General features: G+C 38.7%; 1 pseudogene; it reads right to left on the reverse strand.

Moving 5' to 3' along the window:
* Nucleotides 1–954: 954 nt before the first annotated feature.
* LOC128169796 (uncharacterized) lies at nt 955–4,783 on the reverse strand (annotated as a pseudogene).
* Between the last annotated feature and the right edge of the window lie 2,533 nt (nt 4,784–7,316).

Here is a 7,316-nt window from a genome sequence, read left to right on the forward strand (position 1 = left end):
TTGGTCGCGATGACACAAGGAACAAAATTTGGGAGCGGCCGCAGGGTCGTCTCCCCAACAACAAACAATCAAGTGTGGCGACCCCAAAATGGGCTAAATTGTGCACTGGGTAGGTCACAAATGCACAACGCCACTCAAAATGCAATGTGGTCAAAGTTCAATCAGAGTTCAAAGTTCAATCAGAGTTCAAAGTTCAATCAAAGCTGCATTAAAGTGCAATAAGGTTAAATGGGTCAATTACCCATTTAATACACAATTGTATAATTAAACATAATAATTTGCATGTATCAAAGTTGCAATGATGAAAAGCGCTATTTGCGCCACAAAAATGATACACGGTTTAGAAAACACTGTTCCATTTGAGGTGGGGTTTGATGAAAGCGCCACATGCATGAACATGCATCCGCCACCAAAGGTCCTACATATTGGTGACGGCGTCACATCCCCACCTCAAATAGATACCGCCGACCAATGCCAATGAGGATGAGATTGCTTTTACTTGGTTTTGACCCCCATTATGTGTTCAATAGCCCCTTGTAAATTGTTGAGAAAAAGGTCATTCCCCAACTTGGATAGGTGGGTACCGTCACTATGAAGAAGTTGGGTACGGCTGATTTTAATTTGAGGATGCTTGATGTAGGCCCCTCCCAGGCTCACCATGGTTTTTATTGCTTGGCGGTCAACTCGGGTTCGGGTTTGGTTCATGGCTTTTGTGTTTGTTGAATAGCGCCATCTTATCCTGGGGAGGGTAGAGGACCACACAAATTTGGTTTTTGGGAATAATGTTTTACATTGAGACAGAATGTCATGTACCATGGTCAACAGCCGGTCAAGACGAGTTTTGCCAACATTATTGGCTCCACAATGAACGACAATAATGTGAGGAGGACTTTGCAATTTGAGGCCTTTGAGGTACTTGAGTTTAGGGACAAGGTCCAAACGTTTCATGCCACTGTACCCCTGCCACCATATGTTGGCATTTTGAATGGATAGGTTGGTTCCTCCGATTCTTTGTGAGGCTGCTACTGTAGCATGTTTGATAATGGAAGATCCCAAAATCCACACATTAACTGGATCTGCAACCACTTGGATTAAATTGGTTTAGGAATGCAAATATTTTGTTAAAATAATGACAGATACAAATAGGGAATTAAAATGAAGATCTTAAGGGAGGGAAAATATTAATTAATCGCCAACTGCCGGTGGTTAGTTGAGTGAAGGGGAATGCTGAATATGCATTACCTAACGTAAGACCTATAGGCTTGTGAATGCCATCGCCCAGAGGCTTGTATGGCTTGTTCTGATAAGCCCTGCTGTGCCAGCATGGTAGCTGCCCCTATCCTGAATGAATGAGATTTGTAATACTTGCTGTTGATTCCCAAAACTTGTAGGGCTTTTGCCAGTACTGATGAGAACTGATAGCGGGTTACTGGTTGGCCGGAGTAGTGGCAAAACAGGGGGCCTGTAACATTTGGCCGGACTTGTAAATATTTGTTCATAATTTTGACCGGACAAAATTGGGTGTCAGTGGCATTGATGCGCAAGGGGGTTCCTTTGCCTAGTTGATCCGTCTTGGAGTATTTAATAAGGAGATTGATAATAGAGTGTTGAATTGAAATATGCTGAACCTGGATGATTCTATCGGATGAGTTACCCTTAGATAATGCTTATTCCCCCACCCTTAATAATGCATAATATGCTAAGGTAAACGCAGCAGAAAACAGTGAAGTTTCATATGTATCCTGGCATACCGCAGGCAACTTATGAAGGATTTGATTCAAAATCTTTAGTGTTATGGGCATGCGCACATCCCTGTTGTTATTTTGCCTTTTCATGCCTTCTAACACTTTACCAACAAGGAAATGTTTTGTAGGGTCACCGTTCCCTAATACTTTACATTTAAATGCAATTGCAGATGTATAGGCCCTAGCAGTGGTTTGTTTGCAGCCTTGTATGGACAAGTGAGCTATGAACATTAAAATGTGATTTGAAGGCGGTGGCCAAAGGATGTACAACTGTTGATTTAATCTAAACTGGTCGAAAGCTTGCAGACCCACAGCATAAGCTTTGGTAGTGTTACTGGCTAGTGATGACATGAATAGGCGGTTCATTTCATCTTCAAGAGCACGTTGTGCAAGGATGTTGGTATGGGCTGGGGTAGCTGGTCTGCTGCTGGAGCAAGTTCCCTGAATCTGCCCCACTGTTGACGAGATATTGCATCTGCTATACCATTTTGATTGCCAGGAATATGCTGGTCTTTGAACTGAATGTTGTTTTTTATAGTGACAAGCATGAGGGGCCTAATGAGAAACATGACTCTATCAGATGAGGATGATTGTTTGTTAATGATGTGTACAAGAGCTAGGTTGTCTATATGTAGGATTATTTTTTTGTTTCCGAGTGCTTTAGCCAAAATAGTGAATGCCAAAACAATGGGGACTAATTCTAAAAATGTAATGTCATGAATGATTGGTTTGTTTGCCCATGACGATGGCCACTGGAGATAGGCCCACTGCCCTTGAAAATATGAACCGCATCCTAATGAAGCTGTCCCAGAGCTATCTGTAAAAAGGTTAAGTGTCCATTCGGAATCCGGGAAATATACAACCCCATTGACATTGGTCAGGAGGTCGAGCCACATTTGCATGTCTAATTTCATTACAGAGGTAATGTTAACATGGTGATAGGGTTTAACCTTACCAATCATAGCATTATAAAAACGTCTGTTGAATGCTCGACTACCTGGTATAGCCCTGGCAAAGAAATTAAGTTTACCTACAATGCTTTGCAGTGAATTGATGGTAATTGTTCTTTTGTGAATATGATGTGTGAGAATTGACATTTCTTGAATCTTTGGTGGTGGTATGCGAATTTGCATTTGAATTGTATCTATGACCAGACCCAAGAACACAAGTGATGTTGTAGGCCCCTGTGCTTTGTCCTTATTAAGTGGAATCCCCATATCTGTACATAGGCTATGAAAGGTGTCGACTAGCATACGACAATGGTTAGTATCAGACCGACCTGCAAAAATAAAATCATCTAGGTAATGGTGGGTGGTTTCTAAACCAGATTGCCTTCTGACCAACCATTCGATGAATGTAGAAAATGTTTCAAAAATTTTGCATGAAAATGAGCAGCCAAAGGGCAACATTTTATCGAAATAGTAAGCACCCCTAAAGAAAAGTCCTAGCAGTTCAAAGTCCCCAGGGTATACGGGTATTAGCCTAAAAGCAATTTTTATATCCTCGATTGCCAACAAGGCCCCCCTTCCCAATTTGCTAATGGTATTTACGCCTGTGTCGAAGGAAGTGTAGGTTACTGTTGTATCTTTAGGGTCTATGTATGTATTTATGCTGGACGACGGTGGGTAAGATAAATGTGTTATCATTCTCCAACCGCCGTCGCTTTTGGGAACTAAACCGATTGGTGAGACATGAATGTTGGGCATTGGTGGTTGTAGGAAGGGGCCAGCCATGCGTCCCTCATCCACCTCCTTAGAGATTTTTGTTTGCAAAATATCTGGGTATTGATTGGCTGATACTAAGTTGTGAGAAAAAATAAGAAGTCTAGGTCCTGCATACAACAATTTAAATCCTTCCTTAAAACCAGTATCTAAAGTTTGTGCGGCATGCCTATTTGGGTAATGTTGTAAATACTGTGAAATGGACTTAATGAGGATTGGGGTGCTTCCCAGAGACCAAAGGGTATTATTGTTTAGGGTGTCGAGGGAATTTGGCTGGGGGGTTGTTGTTGTATTGGTAGGGGGGGGGGGTGACCTTGGTTTGGTGTGTTGAAGCGAAATGGCCTGTTAACTTTGGTTGCTTGTGTAGGCGTACCCACATAGCAGGTGTTAAAGGAGTGTGCATTATTGCACCTAAGGCATCTGTGTACATACTGGCAGGTTGGTCTGGTGCATGCACCTTTGAAGTTGTAGTCAAAGCATTTGTCGCTGTTTACCCTTTTGTTTGAGGTGTGAGTCTGGTTGTATGTGTGGGTCTGGGGTGCAGTGGGTGTCATGTAAATTACCCATAACTCAGGATCAACTACACCCCAATCTGTGTTTTGGTTAATGGAAGCCCTAAGGCGGTACTCTTCGTCATATGTGAGCCAGCCCTGTAATCTCTGGTTTCCTAGCCTAATGTCATGCATGTACTGTAAGAATTGTTGTATTTTTTCATGATGTGCTGCTGTGTAAATGCTCATGAAGATAATGAATGCATCTGTCCAACGATCAATGTTTTGAATTTTGTGCTGAGATTTAGGTTGGGCAATTAATTGGCCTGTTGCATCTATTGCAAGAGTGGAGGAAACATGAGATTTGTTTGGGTCCCTAACGAGCAATGTCCCCAAGTTAATGTATTTACCAGATATGATCTTATCCCTAGTGCTAGGGTCGACATAGTATCCCAACGAAAATTGAGTAGACCCTACAGGTAAGGGCAGGATTGTGTGGTTGGAGTCAAGAGGAACAAGAGTTAAATTACCTGTGGGCACAGGTGGCTCAGTGACCGGTATTGTGCAAACGCTGGTTGTGGGCACCTGTGGCGCTGACTGCTCAACTGGGCTTGAAAGTGCCTATGGGGTTGCCGCCTGCACTACTGTCTTGGGCTCATCCCTAGCCGCGGCGTTGAGTCGAGGTCGCCTGGACGTCCGCTCCGTGGGGGCTGGCCTTGCTGGCCTGGACTTAGTCTTCGGCATAGTTTGCGTTGGGTATTACCATAAAAATAGAGAAACAATTGTTGAATTATTTAAAATGAAAAAAGTGTCTAACTAAGCAACTAAAAAAAAGTAAATAAACTAATGACACGTAATCAGAAAGAAGCGTGGCCCGATAGCCCACGTTGTACCAATGAATATGGCGTGTGTACAGGTCACAGTAAAATAAGTTTGGTGAAAGACAACAATCCGATAAAATTAACTGCCATCTGCAAATCCCAACGACGAATAATAGTTTAAAGTTAGCGTATACAAAGAGATGGAAAACTTTTGAATGTTATTTTTAAGAAATTGTTAGGCAAATAATGATAATTCAACAGAGAAAATTTTAACCTACCAGTTTGTATGACGTGAAGATTGAAAAGAAGGATATGACGTAATATAGAAAAGCACTAGTAAAAAACTATTTTGGAACTCAGCATGCGCAACCCGGATAAATCCGGAATGAGCATGGAAAGTATACTGAGATAAATGCGCATATTCTGAGACTGCGCGTTAATATGCGCTATTATTCTTGTTTATGTATAATGCAGTTCAGTTTACTAGATTTGATATCATACATTTATTTACATTTTGTTATGTTCTTTTAGGCATTTGAGTTTACAACGTCTGCTGTTGATAATCCGTTTAAAGTTCCTCGTAATAATTTTATTTTCACTAAAAAATACCAATTGTGCTTTGTGTCATGCATTTACTCTAATTTGTTGATATGCTCTGTTGCTTTTTTTGTCATTAATGTTTTAAATATTGCTGTGAATTTTGCATTTAATCTTATTTTTTACTTTTTTTTTTTAAATTATAGCCAACAGCCTTTGCTGTGGTTCATGCAATGAATCTCATTCTTAAAGTATTTTTAATTGTCATTAATTAAATTTTGTTTACGTTTGCAGACAATGCTGCATTTAATATCGGTCTTTACGTTCTTCTTTATCGTCATTAAATTTATTCCAAGTGAATGCCTATCAAAAAGTTTAAAACTTTAAAACAAAAAAATAATTCACAATTCGAAATTTAAAAAAAAACTGTCACTTTAACAGTACGTACAATCACATTATATTCAACATTATATTCAATGTAATGATTTCTAAAAAAAAAAAGCTATAATTCAATTTTTAAAAACACAAAAACGTAACCATTTTAAGGATTCATTTCCATGGCATTTGAACAATATATTAATTCTTTCAATGATTTTTCATGAAAGAACATGTAGTTTAAAAAGGACGAGGAACCGTTCGTGTTTCGTCACGAGATAGAATACTAGTAATGTTCGAATTGCGACATCCGTTAACTAACCTTATCATTAATTTACTAGGACCCGACACTCTAAATCATATTTTTGATATTCCTTTGCTGCATGTGTATGATTTTCAACAGATATCGTGTTTCGGCATTTTCCTTCATGCTCCTCAAATCAGGGGTTCATTTAAGCATTGAATGCTTATTTTTAAATGTTGTCGGTCCTATGAAACACCAAGCGGTGAAGACAAAGACTTACGCGTTGTATGATCACTTGTCTGCTTATATTTATATTTTCATACTGATTTCTATTTGTATGAAATATTGTTTATCGCCGCTGTAAAGCCACTATTTACGCTTTTAGTCAGGAATGTGAAACATACATTGAACAGCCATATTAACATGTTATTTAGTTAGCTACCGCGACAAAAAATATAGTACCAGAAACTTTGTTACGAGAAATCATATTTATTTAGGAGTAGATATATCTTCATGATTGTTTTTCAAAAGTACATATCAAATTGGTTATGTGAAATTGAAATATATATTTAATCTTACAAAATAAGTAAACTCCAAACACGGGAAGACGTTTGTATCTGTGCTCATGGCGCATGAATCAGCAAAGTGTATTAATAAAGAAATATTTACATCTACCAAGTATAATTTCCTCTATTTCTTAAGGAAACTTATAGTTATTTCATAGCTCTATAGAAACAGCCACATTGAAATCTACACGCCCCGTTTATTGATTGGTCGAAATCTACAGCGGCTGAAACTGACAAGAAAGTGACAGGACCAAACTTGACTCGCCCAGTTTATCGATTGGTCGAGACCCCGTAATTTAATAACGTAAATGACCACCACTGAGAAATGTAGCAAAACTCAAACAAACAACACAAGCACCACCATACAGGTGCCATGATTACAATATTAATCAAGTTTCAAAGGATTATGAAGCGCGTTCTTGATATACATGTAGCAACAAAATGATACAGACCAGATCTGCTGAGATTTATTCAGATTAGGAAACAACTATCTCCTTTACGATTGATTGATAAAATGGATCGATTGTTCTATTACGTAGATTATTAAAAGCTGCAGAAGAATGATTAAAAATAATAAAATTTTATCGGATCCTTAATAATCTGATTCAGTGTATGGTTTAAATCTTTATTGTTGTTAAGCTATGCAAATTATAAATGGGACTTATTGTTATTTAGTATGCATATTGTTTAATTGGTAGCTATATATCAAGTTTTGGCGTTTTGTTACAAGAGACTTGGATACATTTATATTTTATATATTTCCAAAACGTTTGTACAATACATGTACGACTGAAACATATTTAAAAACTGAGCAGT

The sequence above is a fragment of the Crassostrea angulata genome, unplaced genomic scaffold (genome assembly GCF_025612915.1).
Source record: "Crassostrea angulata isolate pt1a10 unplaced genomic scaffold, ASM2561291v2 HiC_scaffold_215, whole genome shotgun sequence".
NCBI lineage: Eukaryota > Metazoa > Mollusca > Bivalvia > Ostreida > Ostreidae > Magallana > Magallana angulata.